At 48.0% G+C, this 27,718-nt stretch overlaps 1 long non-coding RNA gene across 3 annotated transcripts; it reads left to right on the top strand.

The window, feature by feature from the left end:
* Positions 1-4,429: 4,429 nt before the first annotated feature.
* On the top strand, positions 4,430-27,718 carry LOC138990463 (uncharacterized). 3 transcript variants are annotated; one of them, XR_011466603.1, is made up of 5 exons: positions 4,430-4,973; positions 6,371-6,457; positions 6,988-7,114; positions 7,371-7,715; positions 26,997-27,718. It is a non-coding gene; the product is annotated as an uncharacterized lncRNA (long non-coding RNA). The 3 variants fall into 3 exon arrangements; XR_011466599.1 differs by lacking the exon at positions 26,997-27,718 and adding an exon at positions 19,959-24,372; XR_011466600.1 differs by lacking the exon at positions 26,997-27,718 and adding an exon at positions 11,118-19,824.

Genomic DNA, 27,718 nt, shown 5'->3' with positions numbered 1-27,718 from the left:
CGCTCAGACTTCTCTCTAGGGGTGACTCTGCGTGCCCACTGTCTCCCCGGGAGCATTCAGTCCAGGGCACGATTGTGCCCGTGGTCGGGAAGTCACCGCCTTAGGCGCCCCTGTTGGTGCCCTTCACGAGGCTCTGGGAGGCACGCTTGATGGTTTATTGGCTTCACTTGGGTGGGATTTCTGCCTCCTAGATGTGGGTTCCAAGGGGCAAGACATGGCTGTGCTTGGCACTGTGTTGGCTCCCCCAAGTCAGCCCTTGGCCAGTAAAGCAGGAGGTGATGGGGCTGGGGGGCAGGGTCTCTGTGCACTAAGGGAATGGCAGGCTGGAAGGCCTGCTGATGTGGGCAGGTTGGTGGCCAGTAGTGGGACAGTGAGCCCCGAGTTTTGCCCATGTACTCAGGATATAGCAGGTGAGAGTTAAAAACCCAAGTCTGTAGCATGAATACCTGCTTTTGCAGAAGTGGTGTTTTTTGTAACTTGCAATGCAAACCTAGGAAAATAGAGTAATATGTAATCCAAGGATAAAACAACATTCAGTAAATGTTCAGATTTTCAGGGGAGAGAAAATGCCCGTTGTGGGGCAGAGCTGGGCGTGGAGGCTGAGTCGCTGGCGGGACCAACGGACAGCCCTGGGATGCCTACGGGCCCTGCCGGTGCTCCTCCGGGCTGGGGCCAGGGGCTCTATGGTCCCTGAGCCCTCAGTGAACTCGGGCCTGTAGTCCTTTTAGGATTCAAGCAGTTTGTTGGACTGTAGCCCACCAGGCACCTGTGTCCGTGGAATTCTCCAGGCAAGAATACTGGAGTGAGTTGCCATGCCTTCCTCTAGGGGATCTTCCGAACCCGGTGATCAAACCCAGGTCTCCTGCACTGCAGGCAGATTCTTTACCATCTGAGCCACCAGGGAAGCATTAGAGGGTTTAATTTTGGTTTTCTATCCACAAGCAGGAGTCGGGTTGAGGGTGGAGAGGATCCCACGGCAGCAAGTGTGGCCAAGGAGCAGCTATCTGACGTGGCCCGGCCTGTGCGTAGAGGCAGACAGACCCACCTGGCAGGGCGCGCACCTCCCTCCCCCCAGGGGACTGTCAGCCACAGGGCAGGAAATCTGGGTTCACCTGACCCTCCCCGGACATGTAGGAGGTGTCTGTCCTTTGGATGACTCTCCGGCGGGTGTCCTTGACTATGAGACGGTCCACCTGCTTCAAGTGTGTGGTCCACGGGCACCCAGCGGACTGAAGAACAGTCTCACCCCGGGAAGCCCCTTCACCCGCTGGCCCCTCCCTGCCTGAGCTCTGCCTCTTTCTGATCCACGGTCCTACAACATGGGAACTTAGGAGGCGGCTTCTGCCTAACCTCCGAGGTTTGTCCACGATGCAGTGAGTCTTCAGGTGTCCTTTTTTAAGTGTAAATTCACCGTCCCTCCCACAAACTTGACCTTAATTTTCTTTTTCTTTCCCTTTACCTTGGAGTCCTTTGGAATACAGAGCAACTTCAAACTTGGTGTTCCGTGTGGGGCCCAAGTATAGCTCCTTGGTCAAGTTGGAGGGGCTTCCAGATTTTTTCCATTTTCTGCCAGAATTAGTTTTCATACCTGAACTTCCTTTTAGGGCTCCCAGCGTCAACTGAGCAGACTCTGGGGCTGAGCCCTCCACCTTACTTGGAGCACCTTTGGGGAAAGATAAGTCGTTTTATTCTATTCCCTCTGGGGTTTAGATTGATTTTTTTTTAAAAAAACTATTTGTTTATTCATTTTCATCTTCTCTTTTAGGCCTTTGATTAATTTCTGTAACTGGGTAATTTTTGTTGTCATGGGGTAAAAGGTAAAGATAAGTGTGATGTCCATGCCTCGGGGTAACTAAGCTCGTGCATCATGGCTGTCAAGCCTGTGCTGTAGAGTCCGGAAGCCGCACTACGGGGGCCCGTGAGCCCTGGAGCCTGGCCGCCCAACCAGAGAAGCCGCCTCAGTGAGAAGCTCGAGTACCACTGCAGAGAGCAGGCCCTGCTTGCCGCAACGAGAGAAAGCCCAGCAGCCATGGAGACCCAGCAGAGCCAAATAAATGCATACAAGTAAACATTAAAAAAGAAACGTGATTTCTAAGACTTGAAAAAGCAAACACATCACCACAGCGAGTGTCCATGGATCTAGATTTGGGACTAGACGCTGGTTCCCAGGCACCAGAACGCTGAGTTTGGCGGCCCCCATTTCACAGATGCTTCTGAACACTCAGGAAGCTGCAGACAGGCCACAATGCACTGCACGCTGCAGCTGCTGCTAAGTCGCTTCAGTCGTGTCCGACTCTGTGCGACCCATAGACGGCAGCCTGCCAGGCTCCGCCATCACTCTGCAGCACCCCACATTTGCATGACCTTTCTTGCCAGCAAAAATCGGCTAACATCAGCAGGCCAATGGCTTCCGAATCTTACCTACTGGCAGAACCTACCTGTACCTGGGATTCCAACTGCTACTGAGTCTGGGAAGTAAAAATTTTAACTTTTTAGATTCTGAAAGGAATGGATGGCAAGTCTCAATTGACTACCTCCAACACAGATGGACTCAGAAGTAGAAACTTCCATGTTTAGTATTGAGGAGACAAGAGGTGTCCTGTCAGATTTGCTATTATTAATATTTTCCTGTAAAAGAAAGGGTGACATCAACTGTTGCTGAGCGTTTTAGTTTCTCTAGCTACTGTGAAGAGAGGAGCAGTGAACTGGCTGACTGGCGTCTGTTGCAGCTCCTCTTAGGCTGGCAGTCATGAGTGTGTAGAGAACAGCCTGTCGCACTGGGTACTTTCTCCAGTTGTGCTTGGCTCTTTAGGTGTCGGCAAAGGGAAAAGGAGCAGATGGATTGATCCAGGGTTGAAATTCTTACAAAATCCACATGAAAAAACACAAGAGAGCAAAGGAGATCAGGGTTTTTGCAAGGGTGTTGTTAAAACTATGGATCATGAAAATAAACAGGGTCAAAAATGAAGAAAGGAGAACTCTTAGGAACTATTCAGTTCAGTTCAGTCGCTCAGTCGTGTCCGACTCTTTGCGACCCCATGAATCACAGCCCGCCGGGCCTCCCTGTCCATCACCAACTCCTGGAGTTCACTCAGACTCACGTCCATCGAGTCAGTGATGCCATCCAGCCATCTCATCCTCTGTCATCCCCTTCTCCTCCTGCCCCCAATCCCTCCCAGCATCAGAGTCTTTTCCAATGAGTCAACTCTTCGTATGAGGTGGCCAAAGTACTGGAGTTTCAGCTTTAGCATCATTCCTTCCAAGGAAATCCCAGGGCTGATCTCCTTCAGAATGGACTGGTTGGATCTCCTTGCAGTCCAAGGGACTCTCAAGAGTCTTCTCCGACACCACAGTTCAAAAGCATCAATTCTTTGGCACTCAGCCTTCTTCACAGTCCAACTCTCACATCCATGCATGACCACTGGAAAAACCATGGCCTTGACTAGACGGCCTTTGTTGGCAAAGTAATGTCTCTGCTTTTCAATAGAAAAGTCAATGGCCTGGTGGTGCTGAAAAGTTGGAAAGACACCACAGAGGCGCTGGTGAAGTCTGCAAGCTGACTTTTGTTTTCAGGCACCCTCATCGACACAGAGGTTAACCCTGGACATCCCCTAAACAGGCAAAGGGGCAATGTTTAGCTCAGAAGATAGGAAAACGTAACTGTGGTTCTACAGCTTTGAAGCCACAACTAGGTTCACATCTCTGCTTCACCGCTTGTAAGATGAGTGACAGCGGGCAATTCATTTACCCTGAAACTCCATTTTCCCTTCTGCAAAGTGGAAGAAAAACATCGTATGATGGTGAGAGGACGAGACAGTGCTCGTAAAGCGGCTGACACTGTGCCTGGCACACAGGGAGCGCTGAACACGCACAAGCTGTTACTTTTATGTTTGAAGCGTAGGAACCCTTCCTAACTCAAGGAAGGGTTACAATGAGAGCAATTCTAACTCGAAGAATTGATGGGTTTGCAGAAGACTCTTGAGAATCCCCTGGACTGCAAGGAGATCCAACCAGTCCATCCTACAGGAGCTCAGTCCTGGGTGTTCATTGGAAGGCCCGATGTTGAAGCTGAAACTCCAATACCTTGGCCACCTGCTGCGAAGAGTTGACTCATTTGAGAAGACCCTGATGGGGAAAGACTGAGGGCAGGAGGAGAAGGGGACGACAGAGGATGAGATGGTTGGATGGCGTCACCGACTCAATGGACGTGGGTTTGGGTAGACTCTAGCAGTTGGTGATGAACAGGGACGCCTGGCGTGCTGCGGTTCATGGGGTCGCAAAGAATCGGACACGACTGAGCGACTGAACTGAACTGAACTGAACAAACTGCAGAGTCTATTTTACAGACCGTCTGGATTACTAGGCGCATGCGCGTGTCCGCGAGCTACGCCTAGGGCGGGCGCTGCGCATGCGCCGGGAGTTGCGCCGGGAAGCCAGCGCGGTCCGTTTCGCCCGACTCTAACCTGGCGGCGCCGTCTGTCTGCCCTGAAGTGCCGTCCCGCCTTCTCGCGGCCGTGACGCCCTCCGCTGCCGGGGGGCTCCGGGACACGGCTGGTGAGGGTCAGCAAGCACCGGGGCCGGGGGGTCCCAGGAGTCGGGCGGAGGCGGCGGAGGATGCGGCGCGGCGGGCCGCCGGGGACGTTTGTGTGTGGGAGGGGAGGGCAGCGGACTGGGACCGGACCCGGGACTGAGGGGACCCCGCACAACGCGAGGGTGCGGGGCGCTGCCCGCCGAGCGGGGCCGAGGACACAGGCCTGCGAGGCCCTGGAGGAGCTGGTCGTGGTGGAGACCGATGCTGCGCGTGTGGGATCACTTCATTCTTTCGTTCGCTCCGCCAGCGGTGGCTCAGCTCCTCGTGGATTCTGAGGGTGGAGCGAGTGACCCAGACCGGCGTCGCGGTTACAAAGTGTAGGCTGTGGAGCCAAGCAGCCGGGTTTGAATCCTGTCTCGGTGCTTGCCAGCTGTGTTCTTAGGTACGTTGGTCCATCGCCTCCTGCCTCAGTTTCCGCATCCTTAAAGAGAGCTGAGAATGAAATCTGCCTCCTAAAATGATTATAAAGGTTAAATGAGATAACAGGTGTGAAGTGCTGAGAAGGCTTGCTGGCACAAAGTAAATGCTGTGTGTGCTTGTTGCTGTTATTTTTTGTATCATCATCATCATCACCACCCAGAGCTCAGAACCTCACGTGGGAGACCTCCAGAAGTGTAGGCAATTCTGATATGATGGAAGAAAAGTAGAAAAGTTCGTGCTTTGGAAACACTGAGCAGAGGCACCTCACTTAGTTTAGGCGGATCCAGGAAGGCTTCTGTTCCCCAGGAAACAATTGAAGGATGCTTGGGGAGTGTAGGCAGAAAAGCAGAAGAGTATTCTCAGCTGAAGATGGAATGTGAGACATTCTCTGTGCCTGGGGACAGAGATGAAAGAGACTAGTCTGTGGTCTGGTCCTCAGGGGTCTTGTTTTCGGGAGGGGAAGCAGGCATGGGGCATGAGGTGTCCTTACTTCCCCAACCACGGATCCTGTAGTGGAATCTCCCCTAGGGAGGCTTTTAAACCTAGCTGTGGACTTGCAATTTGGGGTTAATGAGGACACATTTAAGAATCAAATTTGTGGATTACAAAGATCACTCTAGTGAAGACTAGATTAAAGGGAATGGGCCTGGAGGCTCGTTAAGAGGCTATTAGAACTGTGGAGGTAAGAGATGACCATGGCCTTGAGTTAGATTAGAGGCAGAAAGGGGGGAGAGATGACCAAAGCTGGTGATGACTTAGATGGGGGATTTAGAGGCTGGGGGAGAGGTCAGGGTTGGCTCCGAGTTTTTGACTGGTGGATGTGATGCTGCTCAGTGAGATAGGGAACAGGATGGGGAGGGGGTTTAAGGAGGGAAGATACATTTTGTTTTGAGCATGTCTGTAGTAAATGCCTGTAAAACATTCAGATGGAGCTGTACCGTGGTGATCTGGCGTCCATCAGAGGTCTCTACAGTTGTGGGAAGGGATGTGTCACCTGGGTGAGGGGCTGGAGTGAGAAGCACGGGGTCTGGGACATCCCAGAGGATGCTAGGGCCGCAAGACTACTTGGGCACAGCCTCGTTGCTTTTGCTTATCAACCTTGTGCTGTCGCTGGTCAGCAGGCTTTCCTGAGCGTAGGGGGCGGGACTGGGTGTATCCATCTTTGTGTCCCAGCTGCCCAGCACAGGGCCTGGTGTGCAGCAGCCCAGTCACAATCCACTGTGACGTTTATTGAGCACTGACTTTGTTGTGCCAGGCTCTGCGCTCAGTGCTCTGCATTTGCCTGTGTTTGGTGAACACAGAGCAGCTCTTAGAATCCTACAGGTTCTCATCAGATTTTCCACTTGGTCTTTGATTCAGGTAGTGAGCTGGAGGAGGAGAGCCAAGCTGGAGTTTCCCTGGACAAGCTGTCAGAACAGAGGAGCCTGGGCTTCTTGGAAATCTGAGGTATGTCTCTTAAGACTCACAGATGAAACAAACCAGGAGGTCGGTTTGTTTGTCCTCTTCTCGGGCGCAGCGCGCTCCAACCCACCTTTTCAAGAGAACCTTTCTTTAAAAGTGCGCAGTGATGACAGAACCCGAGGTAGTGTGGTTAGGAGAATGTTGATGAAGTTGTCGTTTTGCTGACAGAGATCTTGCTAGGTTAATCCTTGGGCAGAATTCACACCTAAAATGCTCCAAAATACAGTGACTGAAAGGAAATAGAAATTTATTCCTGTCCCTTAACAGTCTGGAAGTAGGCAGTCCAGAACTGGTCAGGGCAGCTCACTCTGTTCTGTGAAGTCATCCAGAGGCAAGGTTCCATTGATCATGTAGCTGTCCCTGTTCAAACCCAGGCTTCTGTGTCATGGACCGAGCAGGCTGCTCTGGCTCCTGCCGTTGTGTATGCACTGCGTATGGCAGAGAGAGGAGGAGTAGGGAGCACATACCCTTTCCTTTTAAGGTTCTAATGTTTGAAGACATGTATTTTTGTGCAGTGTGTCCCCAACCCCCCGCCTCTGGCGTACAACCAAAGGAGGAGTCATGACTGTCCCACTGCTGGAGGGAAAGCTGGCTGAGAGAAGCCGTTTTGTCTCCAGTGCAACTGGACTGCTGACTCTGACGGTAGGCCTGAGGGAAGTCCACTGGCTGGTGAAACAGGGTGGGGTGTGTCCCGGGCCTCTGGGCCCCGAAGGCAGGTCCCTCTGGCTCTGGGTTGTCCGTGTTGCTTGGCCCAGCGACCCCAGGCTTGCTCACACAATGCTTTCTGTGCCTGGCGTGTCAGACACTGCACTGGGGCTCAGGCTGTGGAGGTGAGGGAGCTGGGTCCTGGGGTCAAGGCGCCCTTAGCCACATGGTAATCACGGTATGGGCTTCCCAGGCAGCTCAGTGGTAAAAAAAAAATCCAGCTGCCAACGCAGGAGACGCAGGAGTGGCCCTGGAGGAGGAGATGGCACCCCACTCCCTTATCTCGCCTGGGAAATCCCATGGACAGAGGAGCCTGGCGGATTACAGTCCATGGGGTCACGAAAAGTCGGACACGGCTGAGCACGTGCACACTCACAGTGCAGCAGGAAAAGCCAGAGGCCTGTTCAGAAGCGTGTGGAGCACAGGAGGATGCCTGATGTTGCACGGCTCTGTGAGGTGAAGAGCCACGGTACACCACGTGCTTCGGAGTGCGTTAGAAAGGCCCCCGCAGATCGAGCCACGAGGACTCCGGGGTCAGGTGTGTATCTCTGCTTCCCGGGTTAGAGGCTGTCTGTCCTGAGGGCCAGTCACTCCCTTGTCGCTCCTCAGTTTCCTCATCGGCCATGTCGTTGACTCCAGAGAATTGTCTTGAGAATGCTGGGAAATCAAGCTTGCAGTTCACAGGGCCTGCTGTGCACGTGTCGGTGTCCTCCTGCCGCACCGTGTGGGATGGTTCTAAGCCAGAGAGACTGGTTCGCACTGCAGTCACAGAAGGCCCAACCTCTGGGGAGGCCAGGCTGTGGTCTGTCTGTCTTGAGGCAGGTTGTCCAGGTTGGACTCAGAGGATCAGGGACTGCTCTGCACACCCCCTGTTTTTCTCGGAGTTCCATCAAGCTTTCTAATTGAAGTGATCCGTCCGGATTCTCAGAGGCTGTCCTCTGAAAGGGCTGCTGAGGGGTCCTTTGGGAAGGAAAGGATTCCCTCTGCCTGGTTAACTCCTTCAAGTGCAAATGCTTCTGGGAAACTTTCTCCCAGTCCTACCCACCCTTCCCACCCCCTCCTCAGCTGACTTTGAGCTCCTCCTCTGTGACTTCCTGGCATCCTTCTACGATCTAGCAGTGCGTTCTTACCCGCTGTGATGTTACGGGTCTCCTTGCCTGTCCGCCTGTGAGGCCGCGAGCAGCTCACGCGCAGGCACAGGGCCTTGTCTCAGGTACTCCCTCTGTGTGGGTCGTTTCCTGGCACGGAGCTGGTGCTCAGTAAACACTGTGGAATGGGTGGATGCTCAGCCAGTGGGCCCAGAGAGACCTCCAGTGTGATGAGGGTTTGGCATGCTGTTGATGAAGAGAGGACTCATGATGCTTTCCTTGGTATCTGTGTGAAATATGGCGTGCGAACATGCTGAACTATGACCTAAAGTACGAAAGTGTGGGTCAGAGACCGTTTCTCTGTCTTTCTGTCCTTTTCCAGTAGAGCAGTTTCTCAGCTCTGACGTGCTGCCGTTTGGGGCTTGGTGAGTCTTCGTCGTGGGGCTGTCTCGTGCACTTCAGGGTGCTGAGCAGCACCCTGGGCCTCTGCCCACAGGTGCCAGCAGCCCCCGTCTACCTCCAGCTGTGACAAATGGAAACGTCTCCAGAGGAGGTCATGTGTCTCTGGAGCAGAATTGCCCTCAACTAAGAACCTCTGAGGGCTTCCCAGATGGCTCAGTGGTAAAGAATCCACCTGCCAGTGCAGGAGAAGTGGGATCGATCCCTGGATCAGGAAGATCCTCTGGAGAAGGAAATGGTAACCCACTCCAGTATTCTTGCCTGGAGAATCCCAAGGACAGAGGAGCTTGGTGGGCTACAGTCCTGGGGTTGCAGAGTGGGACACAGCGGAGCAACTAGACGACAAAAACCAACAGAGAATCTCTGGGGTGCTGGTTAGAAGCATGAACTTCTAAGTCAAAGACACTTGAGCCGAACATACCTGGTCCTTGTACTTACTAGCTGTGTGGCTTTGGACAAAGTACTTGACCTCTCTAAGCCTCCGTTTCCTCGGGTGTGTAGTGGGAATAATGATGACCTCACGCTAGCTTTATTGGGTGGAATTATTAATGAGGTAAGGCGTGTAAAATGCTTTATCTAGTCTTTGAGTCCACAGTTGGTATCGAGTGTTACCACGTGTTAGTTAGGAGAGGGTGATCTGACAACAGCCTCTGAGGGTCAGGAGAACACGCGTGCAGAGTTGAGGAGGAAAAGTGCTCAGGGTGGGGACGTGCGTGGCCCTCTCGGGTCTGACCCGGTTCCTGTCCCAGATGACTGTTAATGGCGTCTGTGTGTCCTTGTGCCCGGGCCCTTCTGTGCACGTGTGTGTCTGTTTGTGTGTATAGGGGAGACACTTTGAAAAGTGTCACGTGGCTTGATTTTGTCGCACATGAACTGAGCCTTCAGTCTAGAATGCCGAAAGGGCAGCCTCTGTGGGCAGAGCTGCAGCTGGAACAGTTTGCCACAAAAAAGACCCAGGTGTCCCACTCTGTACCGGCCTGGAATTCCCTCGAGGACGGTGCCACACGGGTGGCAGAGGTTCTCAGACCTGGTGTCTGGCTGGGTGGCGGACACCACCAGAGGAAGGGACCCCAACCTCACAGGAAATGAAAACCTCCAAGCACATTTAGTGCACAGAGCATATCGTCCCAGAGACCGTAATTTACCACAGTCTACTTTGGCGAGCCGCATTTTTAAATGATTGAAATAATAGAGGTCACAAGAGTAGGCATTTTAGCAGCGAGTGATTTTAGCATTTGCTCCAGGTGTCTGGCACTCTGGGAGGTCCTCGTGGGTATCAGTAGCTTAACAGTCTGCGGGCGCCTACCTTGACCTCAATGATGCAGTCACAGATGCGACAGAAAGCCCAGCGTGGGCTCTTACGTTCACACCCGCTTGTTAGGAGAGATCAGCCTTGAGCTTCAAAGGAAGGACGCGGAGGGCAGGGTTAGAGTTGAGAGTTGCCCACTCGATTCTGAAGAGCAGCGTGCAGAGGCTCAGAGGTGGCAGTTCCCGCTGGGAGTCTGCCGAAAGCAGCCCTGGTGGTTCGTTGTTACAGCAGAAATGTACTCAGCTTCTGGTCTTCAAAGGTCTGGCAGTAGAACTTGTTCCCCCTACCCCACCCACCCCACTTCCTCTACTGACCCGATTCATCTAAGCACTGCCTTTCCTGTCCTGAGTGGAAGGCTCCAGGGCCCAGTGGGAAGTTGTCTGCAGCTCAGGAGCCTGGCTGGTGAAACATGTCTCATCTCTGTAGTCTCAGGGCTGGGTGGGCCCCTGTCAGGGACTTGCCTGGTTGAGTGTAACTCAGTCAGCTGCCCAAGTTAATGCTTCAAATCATGGCTTAAAGTCAGGAATAACACTGGTTAATTTTGTAAGCTGTCTTGTTAAATATTGAGTAGATACAAAAGAATATATGCCACCTGAAGGATAAGCATTCAAGGAACACCCACAGTCACCAAGTTTACGCAGAAGAATGCTGCCATTACCTCGAAGTGCCCTCCTGACCCCGCCCCACTCCCACCCCACGTAAGCGCTGAATCTGCTTTTACTGTTTCTGTGCTTTTCTTTTTCCTTTACTGCTTTTCTGGCCCCATGGCTGGTGGGATCTTAGTCCCCTGACCAGAGACTGAATCCAGGCCACGACACTGCAAGTGCCTCGTCTTAACCGCTGGATCTCTAGGCAGTTCCTGTCTTTTGCTTTTCTTTAGTTTTGCCACATGTGTTTGTGTTGCTGAACAATGTTATTTTATTTAATTTTGCATGTTTTTGAACTCAGTACATCATCTTATTTTTTTCAAGGTCTAAATTTTTTGCTTAACATGTGTTCTTGAGATTAATCCATGTTGCATATCGTTTTTACTGATTTGTGTTCTGTTGTGTGAGAATTTACGTGCCCTTTCTGTTGTTGACAGGCGTTTGTTTCCAGTATTTTGCTGAGACAGCCAGTGATACTGTGGCCATTCCTGGGGCACGCGTGTGCAGCCTGTCAGGGCGCACCCCAGGGAGCAGGACTGGATCCTGGGGTGTGTGCACCTTCAGTTTGACTAAATGGAGCTACACCAGGTCGTTTCCAGGGTGGTTTCCCCAGTTTACAGTTCAAGTGACGATCTGCCTGCTTCACATCCTCTGAACAGCGGTGTTGTCAGATTTAAGCTTTTTACTAATCTGTTGGCAGCTCAGTGACACCTCACATTCTTCGTGGTTATAGTGGGTTGGGCACCTTTTCACGCACTAATGGATGGTTCAGCTCTCAGCTTCTCTGAGACAGCTGCTCAAGTCTGTCCCTCATTGTTTGATTGAATTGTCTTTTTATTATACAGAGACCCCCCTGAAACTATCCACTTCCCGTCTGTGGCTTGTCTTTTCGCTCTAGTGTTTTTTTAATGTACAGAAATTCTTAATTTTAATGTCATTTATTAACTTTTTCTTAATAGTTAGCACTTCTTATTTAAAAACTTCCTCCCTACTTAAAGTTTATAAAGGTATTTCCTCATATATTGTCTTCCAAACAGTTTATGATTTTTACCTTTTACACTAAGGTCTTTAGTTTGTTCATAATAATTTTGTATATGGTTTGAGATGGGAGGTAATTTTGTTCCTTTTTTTAATAAGCACGTCACATTAAGCCAGCACTATGTACTGAAAAATACACTCGTTTCCTGTGGATCATTAAAGTCATCAGTGACCATTACTGTGCATCAGGTGTCCACAAGTGAATGGGTCTGTTTCTGGGTTCTTTACCGTCTGTCTCTGTCTGTGTGCCAACATCCCACCGACTAACACTCCCTGCTTTTATCCCACAGGTGTGTGGTTCAGCTCTTTAACTGTGGAGACGCGTTAGTCCTGTGTCTGTTCAGGCTCACGTGTCTCTTACTTGCTGGTTTCATTTTCTGGCTGTGCGGGGCCTGCACCGCTGCTGGGCTCTCTCTGCTTAGGGTGAGCGGGGGCTGCCCTTCCTTGCGGCGGCCGGCGGCTTCTCTGTTGCTGAGCGCAGGCGCGAGGCGCAGGGGCTTCAGTAGCTGTAGCTCGTGAGCTGCGTATTTGTGGCGCCCTGGCTCAGTTGCTGTGTGGCGTGAGGGATCTGCCCAGACCAGGGATCGAAGCGATGACTCTTGCGCCATGAGGCGGATTCTTAACCGCTGGCCCCCTGGGGAAGCCCCTAGATATGCTTGTTTCTTACTGACTGCTGTAGTTGGTCCTTGCTCCTCCTTGCACTGGGCCCTCTCATGTGGGATTTCTCTTTATCTGCCTGAAGTGTGTGTTGTACAGTGTGCGACTCTGGGCTGCAGTCCCTGGGGGCCGCCTAGTGGTTACAGATTCTCCCAGAGGGATTGTGCCCCTCTCCATGTGGTGCCGGGATTTGATATGGGCTGCTTTCTGTGCCGTCTTCTTTCCACTGAGATATAACCCTCTGGGACCCGGCTGTATCCTGGAGGGCCCTCCCTAGAGACCTCGAGCTTGCTGAGTTCTGCAGATGCCCTCGCTGCCCACTCTCAAAGCTTCACTTGCTGTCTGAATTCCGGCCTTTGCTTGAGTTGGTTTGACCTGCAGGTATTCCTTGCTGACTCGCCGGTCCTTTCACGCATCTGAAAGGCGTCATACAGTGTTTCTCCAGCACTGGGGGCCTGCGTGGTGAGTCAGCCTCGCGCCTGGGCTGCCGTGTTGTTGTTGTTTAGTCACTAATTTGTGTCTGACTCTTTGCGACCCCGTGGACTGTAGCCTACCAGGCTCCTCTGTCCATGGGATTTCCCAGGCAAGAAGACTGGAGTGGATTGCCATTTTCCTTCTCCGGGGGATCTTCTTTCTCCAGGGATCAAGCACAGGTCTCCTGCATAGGCAGGTGGATTCTTTACCACTGAGCCATCAGGGAAGCCCCTACCTCCTGTGCCATGCTTTCAGAAATTAAGATGCTTCAGAGTTTCAATTGTATCTTTCCTTTGGCAGTTGCAGACTCTGAGCATCAGAACTAAGACTTAATATTGCTCATTTTTGGCTTTTATATATATATATATATAAAACATGTTTTGTAACACTGATTAGTACAAGGAAAGGGAGTTGCCAACTAATGACAGAGAACTTGCCCTTTTGGGACAGACTGAGGATCCAGTGAGTCAAGAATTCTGTGTCTGTCCACGGCAGCCTTGCCCCTGTTTAAAGTGAAAAGAGCACACCTCACGGAGTGTGGACTTTGGCCTCGGATCCTGGCAAGTCATTGAGACCTGGGTGGAATGACAACCTCTCTAAGCTGTCGTTTGCTCATCTGCACAGCGAGGGGGACCATATACCTGCCCTCCCGGAGAATCAGTGTGGGCGTTTGGTGAGGCTGCGTGTAAGGAGGACACACTGCAGGCAGGTTGCCCAGCAGCTGTTCCGGTTTCTCCCTCGTGGCCGCTGTTGGACTTGTGCGCCCCACTTGCTGCTCCCTTGGGAAACGGCGAGCCTGCTGTTCCTCCTGCCGGTAGCCTCCCCACGTGCCCAGCGTAGGGGGACTAATCGTTAGCGTGGCTCTGTTTTCTCTGGTCACAGGCCCACAGGCCCAGCCACAGACCTTTCCCAGGACTCACTGTTTCCTTACAGCTGGGTAACACTCCATCAGGCCAGGAAACCGTGGCTGTGGCACGGTGGGCTCTCTGGTCAGTTAGTCACATGCAGGCGTTTTCCCTTTGTGCCTGGCCAGTGAGCGCACTTAGCCTCTGCAGAGGCGTTGCAGGCCGCAGTCTGGCGCAGTGAGCCACTCTCTGCTGCTGCTCGCTGGGCACGCTGGCCCACAGTGGGAACTCAGTGTTTTCCATCTCTGCCACCTTGAAACCGGAAGTGCTAACTTGTACTTATTCATGTTTGTGTGATTATTAGTGAGATTGAACATCTTTTTTCTGTATTGAGTGTATTGACCACATGCATATTTTTTCATTTGTGAATTGCCTGTTCATTTCTTTGGCTCATTTTTCTGTTGGAAGATTTTTTTGTTGCTTTTTAATTTTTAATAACAACTTTATTGAGACAGTCACATACCATATAATTCACCTATTTTAAGTGCTCAATTCAGTGGCTTGTAGTTTATTCACAGAGTTGTGCAGTTGTCACCACAAGAACATTTTCATCATCCCCAGGAGAAACCTGCCGCTCATTAGCAGTTGTTCTCCATTCACCTCTGTCGCCCCAGCCTGAGGCAACCATTTTCCATCATGATGGATTTGTCTATCTAGGCGTTGTGTATAAATGGAATATTGCAGGTTAGGGTTTTGTGGCTGGCTCCTTTCACAGAGCATGTCGTTTTCAATCTTTGATTCAGACTGTAGCACGTATCATTACTTAATTATTGTCACATAATTCTCTGCATACCACATTTTCAAGCTGTGTTCTGCATACCACATTTTCAAGATGTTCAAGCTGGTTTTAGAAAAGGCAGAGGAACCAGAGATCAAATTGCCAACATCCGCTGGATCATCGAAAAAGCAAGAGAGTTCCAGAAAAACATCTATTTCTGCTTTATTGCCTATGCCAAAGCCTTTGACTGTGGACCACAACAAACTGTAGAAAATTCTTAAAGAGTTGGGAATACCAGACCACCTGACCTGCTTCTTGAGAAATCTTTATGCAGGTCAGGAAGCAACTGTTAGAACTGGACACGGAACAACAGACTGGTTCTAAATCTGTGAAGGAGTACATCAAGGCTGTATATTGTCACCCTGCTTATTTAACTTATATGCAGAGTACATCATGAGAAACGCTGGGCTGGATGAAGCACAAGCTGGAATCAAGATTGCTGGGAGAAATATCAATAACCTCAGATATGCTGATGATGCCACCCTATGGCAGAAAGCAAAGAGGAAGAGAGCCTCTTGATGAAAGTGAAAGAGGAGAGTGAAAAAGTTGGCTTAAAACTCGACATTCAGAAAACTAAGATCATGGCATCTGGTCCCATCACTTCATGGCAAATAGATTGGGAAACAATGAAAACATGAGAGACTTTATTTTTGGGGATCCAAAATCACTGCAGATGGTGACCGCAGCCATGAAATTAAAAAGATGCTTACCCCTTGGGAGAAAAGTTATGACCAGATTAAAAAGCAGAGACATTACTTTGCCAACAAAGGTCCGTCTAGTCAAGGCTACGGTTTTTCCTGTGATCATGTATGGATGTGAGAGTTGGAAAGCTGAGCATTGAAGAATTTATGCTTTTGAACTGTAGTATTGGAGAAGACTCTTGAGAGTCCCTTGCACTGCAAGGAGATCAAATCAGTCCATCCTAAAGGAGATCAGTCCTGAATATTCATTGGAATGACTGATGTCGAAGCTGAAACTCCAATACTTTGGCTACCTGATGCTGGGGAAGATTGAAGGTGGGAGGAGAAGGGGATGACAGAGGATGAGACGGTTGGATGGCATCACCGACTCAATGGACATGAGTTTGAGTAAACTCCGGGAGTTGGTGATGGACAGGGAGGCCTGACGTGCTGTGGTCCATGGGGTCACAAAGAGTCGGACATGACTGAGCGACTGAACTGAACTGATGTATATCCTGGGACAGATGCTGACTCCCCACTCAAAAACTCGAGTTTTTGGGAAAGCTGTTGCTTTGGAGATGAATGACTTGGTAATAGCCGCCCTCCCCACTGGGAGTCAGGTGGTCCCAACTACAGAACTAGACTGGGACTACAACATGGCTAAAGGAAGATGGGATCAGAGTCATTTTGTCAGATGTGCTCTTGAAGGACTCAGGCAAGCACGTGCTAAGACTTTAAACTCTGCCAAGTTGGCAAACACAGAACAGGAGGAGAAGGAAGCTCCTGGTAAATTCCTAGATAGACTGAGGGAAGCCCTTCACAGATTCACTAGGATTGATCCCGAAAGTGAAGAGGGGAGAGTGATAGATAGATAGATTAAAAGATAGATTTCTCAGTCAGCTCCAGATATCTGCCATAAGCTATTAAAACAGGCATATGGACCAAAGCAGTCTTTAGATAATCTGTTGCATCTGGCTTGAACAGTCAGTTACATTAGGGAATATGAGGAAAGAAAGGCAGAGAAAGATAAGGGAACAGGCGGAAGCCCTTGTTATGTCTGTCAGAACCGTTCTTAAACAGCCTGAGAAAAATTTCTGGAGGGACACAGGTGAAAAGGGATGGGTTTGCTATTACTGTGGAAAGGAGGGGCACCTCAAGCACCTCAAGCGGGATTGCCCTCGGGTGTCTAACCGCCCCTGGCGCAACGTCCAGTCTGCCAGGGACCACACTAGAGGAAAGACTGCCCCCACAGGCATAGGTTTCAGGGACCTAGGTTTCAAGAAAACCAGGACTGAAGGTGCCTGGGGGTCCCCACACAAGCTCCCATCCTAATTACATCTGAGGAACCCCGGGTATTCATAACTGTGGGGGCAAATCCATCGATTTCCTTTTGGACACTGGGGCAGCTTACTTTGTGCTCACCGAAGCCCCTGGCTCACTTTCTTCTCGATCCGCTTCCATAGTGGGACTATCAGGACAAGCCAAACGTTATTATTTCAGTCGTCCTCTAAGCTGCAACTGGGACTCTGTGCTATTTTCACACGAGTTTCTGATCGTGCCAGAGTCTCCCTCACCTCTTTTGGGGAGGGATATACTGAGCAAGGTCCATGCCTCTGTTTTCATGAATATGGAGCCCTCCCTTTCTCTCCCATTAATTGAATAAAATATAAATCCTAGAATGTGGGCTCATGGAAAATCTGTGGGTCGAGCACAAAATGCTATTCCTGTAGTTGTTAAGTTCAAAGACCTGCACTTATTTCCACATCGAAAGCAGTATCCACTGAAACCTGAGGTTAAGGAAGGGTTAAAACCCATCACCAAGAATTTAAAGGAGCAGGGACTATTAATTCCCTGTAACAGTTCATGCAACACTCCTATTTTGGGTATAAAGAAGTCAAATGGTAAGTGGAGACTAGTTGAAGATTTACAAATAATAATTGAGGCTGCAGTTCCTTTACACCCCATGGTGCCTAATCCTTGTACTCTATTGTCTGAAATCCCTAAACGAGCCAAATATTTTTCAATATGCTTTCTAGAATTAAACCTATACTAAGTCATCCCCTACCTATGACTTTAAGACAATTTAGAGGCTTTTTGGGAATCACAGGCTACTGTCGAATTTGGATCCCGGGTTATGGGGAACTTGCCTGGCCTTTATATGAGCTTATAACTGAAACTCAACAGGCCCAAACCGACAAACTGGTTTGGTCTCCAGATACAAGGCTTTTAAGGCTCTTCAGACTGCTCTCCTGCAAGCTCCTGTTGAGTTCACCCACAGGGTCAGACTTTAATTTGTTTGACACTGAAAGAAAAGGTAGGGCCTTGGGAGTTTTGACGCAACCCTGAGGGCCTCAGCAGCAGCCTGTGGGAGTAGAATCTTAAACTCTGAAGTTAATATTTGGGTGACAGACAGTTGGCTTTTTAAATATCAGTCACTGTTGTTAGAAGGACCAATCAGATCAGATCAATCGCTCAGTCGTGTCTGACTCTTTTCGACCCCGTGAATTGCAGCATGCGAGGCCTCCCTGTCCATCACCAACTCCTGGAGTTCACTCAGACTCACGTCCATTGAGTCAGTGATGCCATCCAGCCATCTCATCCTCTGTCATCCCCTTCTCCTCCTGCCCCCAATCCCTCCCAGCATCAGAGTCTTTTCCAATGAGTCAACTCTTCGCATGAGGTGGCCAAAGTACTGGAGTTTCAGCTTTAGCATCATTCCTTCCAAAGAAACCCCAGGGCTGATCTCCTTCAGAATGGACTGGTTGGATCTCCTTGCAGTCCAAGGGACTCTCAAGAGTCTTCTCCAACACCACAGTTCCAAATCATCAATTCTTTGGCGCTCAGCCTTCTTCACAGTCCAACTCTCTCATCCATACATGACCACAGGAAAAACCATAGCCTTGACTAGACGAACCTTTGTTGGCAAAGTAATGTCTCTGCTTTTGAATATGCTATCTAGGTTGGACATAACTTTCCTTCCAAGCTTAAAGTTTCTGGGAACTTAAATCCTGCCACTTTTCTTCCTGAGAAGGAAAATGAGACACCTGATCACTACTGGGGACAATCTCAATGTCTAACTTTAAACTGTGCAGCTTGGGAAGATGCATTAGACAATCCTGATATGAAAATATTTACAGATGGCAGTTCTTTGGTTTGGGATGGGAAGCAGGTTATGCCATGGGGACAGCTAAACAGGTTTTAGAAGCAAAATCTCTCCCCCAGTGAATGAGTGCTCAGTTAGCAGAGCTTGTGGCTCCGACCCGAGGTCTAGAGTTAAGCAAAGAGCACCAAGTAAATATCTACACTGATTCTAAGTATGCGTGTTTGACTGTACATGCTCATGATGCAATATGGAAAGGAAGACAGTTTAAAATGGCAACAGGAGAACCTATTAAGCATTTCAGAGAGATTGAGAGACTTTTAACTGCTATATATTGTCCTAAAGAAGTAGCTGTTATGCAAAGGGCACAGCAGGGCTGGGAGTAAAGTGGCCGAAGGTAATCAGTTGGCTGACTGTCAAGCCAGAAAAGTGGCACTTTATGAAACCCCTTCACTGCAGGCGCCTTTGATCTGGACAGGTCCTGTGGAACAGGAAAAACCACAATATACTGAGGAAGAATTAGAAAGATATGAGAAAAGAGGAGCCAAGATTACCGATAAAGGATGGTTACAGTCTGAGGATGGACGATTAATAATTCCTGAAAATGCTCAATGGAAAATTCTGAGGGTTTACACCAGAGTTTTCATTTAGGTGTTGAAAGTACTTACCAGATGGCTTCTCGTTTGTTTGAAGGTAAAAATATAATGAAAGCTTTAAAGAGCATTATCAAAAGATGTGAGGTTTGTCAGAAAAATTGCCCAAAGACTGGAAAGCTAGCAAAATCTGGGTTACAACAAAGTGGAAAATACCCTGGAGAGGAAAATACCCTGGGAAATTGATTTTACTCATATGCCAAAAGCTAATGGGTATTCTTGCTTACAAGTGTGGATGGATACTTTTACTGGATGGATTGAGGCTTTTCCCTGTCGTAGTGAACAGGCTAAGGAGGTTATAAGCATTTTAATCCTTGAAATTATCCCCAGGTTTGGGCTGCCACAGAGCCTTCAGAGTGACAATGGCTCCACCTTTAAAGCTGCTGTAACTCAGGGGTTGTCAAAAGCTCTAGGAATAGAATATCACTTACCCTGTTCCTGGAGGCCCCAATCCTCAGGAAAGGTTGAAAAAGCTAATGACATTATTAAGAGACCTCTGCGCAAATCAACTCAAGAGACTCAGGACAATTGGCTTAAAGTTCTACCCTTAGCTTTAATGAGGGCTTGAACTGTCCCCAAAAGGAGGGACTGTCCCCCTTTGAATGTCTTTATGGAAGGCCTTTCTTATGCACAGACATTGTTATAGACCCTGAAGCCTTGGAATTAACTAATTATGTAACTTAGCTCTCAGCTTTTCAACAGGCATTAAAGGAACTCTGGGAGGTGACTTCTGACCCAGCCTCTGAGTCAAGCAAGCCTCTGTTTGAGCCAGGAACTGAGGTCCTGATAAAACATTGGGATCTGGGGGCCCATCCCTCGAGCCCCTCTGGGAAGGCCCTTACCAGGTTATTCTTTCTTCTCCCACAGCTGTCAAAGTGCCAGGAATTGATTCGTGGGTACATCACACTCGAGTTAAGAGGTGGCACCCTGACCAAGACTAAGTGACATCATTTTATGTCTTTACTTTCTATGCTCTGACTTTGTACTTTTCAGATGGGCCTGATAATCTATGTGAGCCTACTTCTGCTGACTCCAAAAGTCCTGAGTCTGCCGTTTGATCCTCAACACAATGCCTTCCTGTCCTGCGCTCACTCCTACGCTGCATTCCACAATTGGTCTAAATGCTGGGTCTGCGGAGCGCTCCCCTCTTCATCAGTGGAAGGCTTCCCGTGGTGGATGTCTCCACTTCAAGGAAAAGACTTTCTCCAAGTCTGCGAACACCTTCGACGTCAACAATCATATGTGATGTCTCTTCTTCATCTGATGACATCTAACAATCCTAAAGTGGACTGGTGCAACACTTTGTACCCTAACTATGGACATAATGTGACTTTTAGCGTTGCTGATTGTTCTGTTCTGCTGTTTGCTCCCTGTGTCTGTAACTGTGTAGCTGGATTTGTTTGTAGGCGCATGAAAGCTTGTAAGTTACACGTGGTTGCTCAAACTCCTGCCACTGTAGCAGCTTCCTCCAGCTACTCCTCCAACTACTACTTGGTGTCCCTGGATCAGAGACCCTTGATATGAGGGTTAGGAGAATATGTTGCCTCACCAATTTAGAGACGATGCTCCTTTGCTTAGGCAACATAATCCTCCTGAAGGAAAAGAGGGGAACGAGAGGGTAACGGGCAGGAAGGCCAGGGGTCTCCAAAGAGGAGGTGGAGGAGATAGGCTGCACTGGTCAGACACTATTTAGCTCTCAAGCGGCAGGAGGAGACAAACTACAAGTGTCAGATGTTTGGCTTCCCTGACAGCTCAGCTGGTAAAGAATCCCCCTGCAATGCGGGAGACCCCGGTTCGATCCCTGGGTTGGGAAGATCCCCTGGAGAAGGGAAAGGCTACCCACTCCAGTACTCTGGCCTGGAGAATTCAATGGACTGTATAGTCCATGGGGTCACAAAGAATCGGACGCGACTGAGCGACTTTAAATATAAATGTAAAATACAAATTTAAAAAGAGGTTTCTTTTATAATCTGTGTTGCCATGACGACACCTGGTTCCACCTGAACTTAACTTTCCTCAAACCTTGAGCTAACCTATGCGTTTTTCTTATGGAAATGTTTTTCTAAGCTCTGCTAATGAACTATGTATTTACCCTAGGCTGTGTCTTTAAGTCAGTTCCACCTAAGACTCAAAACTGACTTGACAAACCAGTGCGTTTTACTCTTGCAAATGTTCTCTCAAGCCGTGTTAGTGAGACTGTGTTTTTGCTTGGAAACCTGTCTTTCTTCAAGATTCATGTTGATCGTTTATGGCCCGGGATGACCGCCTGGTGCCAGTGTTAGCTCAGTGCATGTTGTGGGTGAGGGGCCTGGTGCCAGTCTCTGAGTTTTGAGACATTTCCTTTCTCTAATCAGCAGCCTGCTAGTAGCTGTGTATCACCTGGCTAAAGACTAGCAGGGGGGCACTCTTTCTGCCCCTTTCTGATGTCTGTGTCAGAAGCTTTCTTTCTTTTGTACTTTAAAAAAATATATTACACAGAAGCTCTGAGTGATCAAGCCTCGTCACTGGCCCAGGATTGAATTCCTCTCTGGAGGCCAAGAATCTGACGTCATTCATAGCTCAGCAACAACCTTTCATCTACCTTTGGGCTATTGTGAATAATGTTGCTAGGAATAGTTGTGTACCGGTTGTTAGAACAGCTGTTTTCAGTTATTGACATGTATATCCAAGAGTAGAGCTGGTGAAATAAACAGTGTATTTTTATCTTTCTGAGGAAATGCCAAACTATTGTACATATAGTCTACTATTTTCCATATCCGCAAGCAAAGTGTATGGTTTCTGATTTTCTACATTGCTGTTAATATTTGATCTTGATTCTAATTGTTTAGTGAATGTGAACAGATATTGCATTGTGACTTTAATCTGTATTTCCATCATTACAGAAAGGGAATATACCCAAGACAATTTTTAACTCAAACGTCAGCATCCTGCTTAGTAGCCATAGCTATTGCATTACTCAAAGCTACTAACAGTTACCCTATATATTAAAAAAAATTAATCCCCAAAATCACTCATCAAAATTCATTAGGATAACACAAACAATTCTACCATGTTAATAAATCCAAACCTACTACAAATTTATGAAGATTTTGGAAAAGACCTTATAAAACTGTCACGCTAGTGTATGTTCCTTGGCTCTTTGTCTCGTCACAACAAAGATTTGGAGTGATGGACATTAAAGCCCCCTCGGCGTGTCACAGCTCTCGGGTCTTGGATAGACCGTGTTATAGCTCTCAGGTCTCAAAAGGACCATGTTAAAGCTCTTAGACAAATCAGTGTTACAGCTCAGTGTTACAGCTCTATTTTATTTAGAAGATAGCAGGAAAATCCATCTTCAAGGCGTGAGGGCATGTCGATCCAAAGACACAAGATATTGTTTGTTTTACTTGAGGTCCTCACTCGGGTCCTCGGACCTTCCTTTGTTCTATTTTCGAGGGCTTTTCCCTTCCTTGTCTTTTAGCCACCGCCATTTTGGACTCCTTTTCCCTATTCTACGTACCTAACAAAACTAACAATACAATGAATGTCATCAGTATTCTTATTTGGAATTGAAACATGGCAATGAAAGGAAAAGTCATTGTATTTTGACTGTAAGAACAGTAATGATGAACATTTGAAAATTCAAGATGTTAATCATAATTGTTAACAGTGCATTTACTGATCTGCCGTCCCCATCAAATATCATAATGAAATCCCCTTGTTTGCTTTGTATTTGTTTACTTTTTCAAATAAAATCACAACAGATGTATTTCCAGCAATACGCTGTACATGAAGTGCACGTCACATGTACCAATATGTAAACAGTCCATAGATTGTTTGTTTCTCACATGGGAACGGAGGTTCTGTGTTCGTTCTTTCTTTTACTCATGTAGCAAGAAGCCTGCCATGTGAACTTTACACGGTATTAGAATTGTGAACGTTAGAGTCACCTTACTGTTTCTTTAATAGCCATAGTGTTTACATATTACCTGTTGCAATGAGTCTAAATGTCCTTTTGAGGAGAAACAGGTTTGTCAAGCTTTATTTTAGCCATTCCTCCCATTGGCACTGGGTTATTCAAAAGAATCAGAGGAGGATTCTGGTCCTCATTTGATTCTTTGCCTTCCACTTTATCCTCCCATTTTTTAAAAATTGCAGTTTTAGCAGTTGATTACTAATCTTTCATGAAACAGAGTCTAGTAATCCAACAGGAATCTCATCCAGTTCTAGCAAAATCTCATTTCATCCAAACTACAAAGTTGAGGATCCCTGGGTTGCTTTGTTCTTATTAATAGTCTTAATAATTCTAATAGTATTCTCATCTGACCCTCTAGGAGATCCAGAAAATTATACGCTAACTCCTTCAACACTCCACCTTCACATCAAACTGAAATAATGCTTGTAATTTGCATGTGCTGTTCTGTGGTCTGTTCACACTAAGTGGGTGTATTATCCCTAATGCTCCCAAATGTCATTTGGCAGTCGTCCCAGTAGTCTGTATATCAGAACAATAAAGTACGACATTGATGCCCCTCAGCTCATGTTTTTTTGATTCCCAGTAGTGGACCTATTAACAGACGTGAATTGGAAGAGATTCCATTGATTCCATTGATAATGATATATTATCATTGGAGAACTAGCTGCTGCTGCTGCTGCTGCATCGCTTCAGTCGTGTCTGACTCTGTGCGACCCCAAAGACGGCAGCCCACCAGGCTCCCCCGTCCCTGGGATTCTCCAGGCAAGAACGCTGGAGTGGGTTGCCATTTCCTTCTCCAATGCATGAAAGGGAAAAGTCAAAGTGAAGTCGCTCAGTCGTGTCCGACCCCCAGCGACCCCATGGACTGCAGCCCACCAGGCTCCCCCATCCATGGGACCCTCCAGGCAAGAGTACTTGAGTAGGGTGCCACTGCCCTCTCTGGTTATAGCACTAATAAGCATTATTAAAAGTAACCTGCTAAAGTGTAAGAGTCTTTGTCAGAAATGGAGAGTAATATATCTCCTTAAGACTCAGGGAAGGTGCTCTAGCTCTCCCATCAGCACAGGAAGTTGAAATTCAGCTTAAGCTATTTCCCGAACAATTTGCTTACAGTACATAAACACTATCATTAAGTGGCACACAAGCATTCAAAATTGATGCTATAAAAGCAAACAGTACTATTTGCTTGGAGAATTATATGCCCCTCTACATATGTAAGTACAGTACTATGGTTTATGTACTAACCATGTACTATACATACCCTAACCATGGTAATTTTTATTTAAATATTCATTACATGATACATAAAATCATGAATTATCTGATGTGTATAAGCATGTATATCAGCCAGTTGATATTACAGAACACATTAAACAGTTCAATCCACTTTAGATTCCAGTTGGTATTCATTTTTACAGGGGTCACTGAAGTCATTAATGGTACATGATGGCTATGTGTATTTATCATATATAACGTATTAAGTCAGATCATCTGTGGTCAACATGCTCATCATTGCTGATAATCAGAGCTTAATTATGAAGATGTGAAAAGTCCACATCCATTTGCCCTAAAATATGCCTCTTAATTTCTGGCCCGTGCTTAACTGTATGTGATATCTGGTCCTTACTTCAGGGCCATCTCATGTAAAATCATCTACTTTCCCCCTTAAATAAGACATCACGATGAGCTTAGGCCTAACCCACCATGCTCACAAGTAAGTGGTTTCATGCATTTGCTATTTTTTAATTTTGGGGAGATTTGGGAGTCAGCTATGGATACTTTGGCCACCTGATGCAAATAACTGACTCATTTGAAAAGACCCTGATGCTGGGAAAGGTTGAAGGTGGGAAGAGAAGGGGGATGACAGAATGAGATGGTTGGATGGCATCACCGATTCAATGGACATGAGTCTGAGTAAACTCCAGGAGTTGGTGATGGACAGGGAGGCCTGGCGTGCTGCAGTCCACGGGGTCGCAAAGAGCCGGACATGACTGAGCGACTGGACTGAACTGAACTATGGGTGTCAGCATCCTTAACACAGTCAAGCAGCTTTTAGCGGAAATTGAATATTGTATACAAAGATCACGAACCACTGTATGCTACTGGTTGAATGCTCACAGGACAGAGAGCGATGATGTTCATAGGTACACATGCCCATTCCAGATAAGTAGTCTGTTTAATCAAACCCTCGGGAAGGAAAGAGTAGAGTGCTAAGTCATGTCCCACTCTTGCGACCCTATGGACTGTAGCCTGCCAGGCTCCTCTGTCCATGGCATTCTCTAGGTAGGAATACTGGAGTGGGTTGCCATTTTCTTCTCCAGGGATCTTTCCGACCCAGAAATTGAACCCAGGTCTCCAGCATCGCAAGCAGATTCTTGCACATCTCAGATAAATAGTCTGTTTCTGTGTTTCCATGCACGGACAGCCACTTACACACAGAGGACTATTCCTGAGCCGTGAAGTAGGATGAAGTGATGCCTCGTGCGGCCACATGGAGATGGACCGAGAGATGGTCATGAAGTGAAGTCAGAGAATGACATGTGTCACATGGTATCGGTTGTATGTGGAATGAACGTTAAAAACATGGTATTAATGAACTTATTTATGAAGCGGAGGTAGACTCACAAAAATAGGAAACAAATGTGTGGTCACCAAAGGGAAAAGGTAGGGATTAATTAGGAGTTTGGGATTCGTAACAGATACACACTGCTCCACGTGAAAGAAACCACCAGGACCCACCGCATAGTGTGGTGGTGGCAGTTTAGTCGTGAAGTTGTGTCCGACTCTTGTGACCCCATGGACTGTAGCCTGCCAGGCTCCTCATTTCATGGGATTCTCCAGGCAAGAATACTGAAGTGGGTTGCTATTTCCTTCTCTAGGGAATCTTCCCGACCCAGGAATCCAACCCAGGTCTCCTGCATTGCAGGCAGATTCTTTACCGACTGAGTTATGAGGGAAGCCCACTGTATAGTATAGGAAACTATATTAATACCTTGTGATGATGTATAATGGAACAGAGTCTCAAAAGAAATATATGAAAAAGACATGAGAAAGTAACCATTGTGGCAACACTAATAGCTATTGTAACACTACTCAGCACATGTTTACACATGCCACTAAAATGTTCACATCAGTAAGTATGTTGTCACTGATGACTTACATGTGGTTCCTTATTCTCCACAACGGGTCCAGCATTTATTTGTAGACTTTTTATTGATGGCCATTCTGACAGCTGTGAGGTGGTTTCGCTAACATTTATATTTTATTTTCTTCCAAGTAAATGTCAAAACTATGGACTGTCTGTCTCTATGAGCCTTACGTATTTAAGTATTTGATTAGTATATTTAAAAAGCTAGGTCGTAGTTCTAATAATTTGTGTTAGAAAAATAAGGGCAATATATTAGTTTTTTTTAATAAAAGAACTCCCTATGCTGCTTTGCATACTTCCTGTGCATATTTGCATACCGACAAGAAGGAAAGGAGGGTTTATTTTCTCTAAGCCCTCTGAGGGACTTTGTCTCAGTAGATCTTAGTGTTTCGGAGCAGTGTAAGGTGATTCCCTGTGGTGGGTGTGATTGGCCTCGTTTTAGGAGGTAGTCATGTGGAGTGTGTTTCCACCTGCTCTTGGACTTTGGACAGTGTGAGTACAACGTGCCTCTTGAAACTGGGCCCTGCTTTGAATTCTTTTTTTGATGATTTTCCTAGGGACATTACTTGAAAGGCAGGTGTCATTTACAGCCTCTCAGGCCTTTTGAATAAAATTAGGCTTCCCTAGTGGCTTAGTTGGTAAAGAATCTGCCTGCTACACAGGAGACCTGGCTTCGATCCCTGGGTCGGGAAGTTACCGTGGAGAAGGAAATGGCAACCCACTCCAGTATTCTTGCCTGGAAAACCCCATGGACAGAAGAGCCTGGTGGGCTACAGTCCATGGGGTCACAAGAGTTGGACACGACTGAACCACTAAACCACCACAGGCCTTTTGAATAGTGAGACTCCCGGAGAACTGGTTTCAAAGTGGTTCTACTGGATGTAGCCACAAGGTGGCAGCAGTTCTTCATGCTCGACTCTGGTTCCAGGGCCAAGCAGAGCCTCAGGGAAAACCCTGTATGTGGATTGTCCATCAGAGTGAAATACTCTGGCCACCTGATGCGAAGAACTGACTCATTGGAAAAGGCCCTGATGCTGGGAAAGCTTGAAGGCAGCAGAAGGGGACGACAGAGGATGAGATGGTTGGATGGCATCACCGACTCGATGGCCATGAGTGTGAGCAAGCTCCGGACTTGGTGATGGACAGGGAGGCCAGGTGCGCTGCAGTCCATGGGGTCGCAAAGAGTCAGACACAACAGCAACTGAACCGAACTGAACTGGGCCAGGAGAAACACCAAACACCTAAAGGTTTGGCGTTCCCCCTTATGCTTGATCCACAGGACACGTCCTAACTCCTCTTCCCTGGGTTGGCAAGATCCCCTGGAGAAGGAAACGGGAAACCCCATTGACAGAGTAGCCTGTCGGACCACAGTCCATGGGGTCACAAAGGGTGAACAAGCCAGGGCACACACGCACTACGGGACACAAACCTGGTTCGGCAACACACGCAGTCAGATCACTAAAAGTCGCAACGTCTGTGAATTCCTAATACGCAGCCCAGTGCGTGACAAATGCAGAGAAAATGCTCCTATTTCTCATGCAAGCTGCGAAGCTCAGTGGAAGGCTTTGCTGCCCACACTGAGAGGCAGTCTGGACGCTCACCTTGGTGTGTAAATACATAAAGCCCAGGTGAGTCCATGGTAAATGTTAT

Source organism: Bos mutus, chromosome 2 (genome assembly GCF_027580195.1).
Source record: "Bos mutus isolate GX-2022 chromosome 2, NWIPB_WYAK_1.1, whole genome shotgun sequence".
NCBI lineage: Eukaryota > Metazoa > Chordata > Mammalia > Artiodactyla > Bovidae > Bos > Bos mutus.
The sequence above is the reverse complement of the archived record's forward strand: the minus strand, read 5'-3'. Positions and strand labels throughout refer to the sequence as shown.